Here is a 1,260-nt window from a genome sequence, read left to right on the forward strand (position 1 = left end):
TGAAGGAAATTGTAAAGCAGTAATTTTTTTGGGGATCCACACTGGCTTTACCAGCTAGTGCCTGGAGAACAGCAAAAAGCAGCAACTGATTGGTGAAAAATTGGTGATTTTGGAAACACTTTGGTTTTGAGTTCTGCTTTTGGAACAGCCAAATGCTGGGAAAACCATTGAAGCTGAGATTAGAAACAAGAAAATCTTAATGATTCCATGATTTTATGAAAACTGAAAAGACTCAGCCACGTAAACAGTTTTCTAAACTTCTCTAAACAGGTTTTCTAAATTTAAATCATCTACACAATTGGATATTTTTTTCTTATGTCTGTAATTTTAAATAATTGTTCAGGAACATTTTAGATAAGTCTGTCAGAAGAAATGGGGCTAACCCAAGGTCTCCTTTCAGGTTAGGTACTGCTATGATCAAGAGGAAAAAGACATGAAAAAAATCCTTCCTTTAACTAGGCTCTGAACCAACTGAAGTGAATCTTTCTCTTGTGAAATTTAACTGGATAACAAAATCTCTTTTAATCGTGATCTCAAAGGCATAAGAGAGAAACCAAGAACTAATCTGATAAAATACCTCTTTAGATTACATGGATATTTCTACACTGCATGTACACAGGTTTTTTCCTATCCCTTCTGTAGGAAGTTATTTTGAATTAAAATACACCTCTGCTAAAGTGAGGGAAAACTTCCTCAATGACATCACTGAGGTCAAAATTTCAGCAACTTAGTCTAAGCCTAGAAAGAAAAACACAACTCCATCTTGCATCATTAGTGCATGCATGGGAACTTTTTTTTCCCTGCTAAAGAAAATTTATAGGAATGGCAAATACTCCAGGCAAATTTGGGCAAATGCCACTGACTCCTGCATGCTTTATTAGAAAACTAATTAATAATCAAAACTGAATAATAAATTCTGTAGAAATACTTATAACTTTCTTCCTGACTCTCATTATCCAGGATTACAGCAGTCTCCCATATTAGCACATCACACCAGCCCTGATTATGTAGAAGCATTGAGGAAAATGATCTGAACCACCTACAGGTGTGACTTGGAAGTGTATTAGTAAAACTGCTTTTAATCCTGTGTGGACACAGCTTCAGAATTAAAGCACTTTTAATTTAATTTTGCATGTTTCAGAAGCAAAGTAAACAAACTGAAATCAAAGTAAAATCAACAGTAAAACTATATATGTAAGGAGTAAATATAATTAAATCCACATTTTAATGACTTCCAAAGTACAGTAAGCAAAATTCTTA

The sequence above is a fragment of the Catharus ustulatus genome, chromosome 3 (assembly GCF_009819885.2).
Source record: "Catharus ustulatus isolate bCatUst1 chromosome 3, bCatUst1.pri.v2, whole genome shotgun sequence".
In the NCBI taxonomy this organism is placed as follows: Eukaryota; Metazoa; Chordata; class Aves; order Passeriformes; family Turdidae; genus Catharus; species Catharus ustulatus.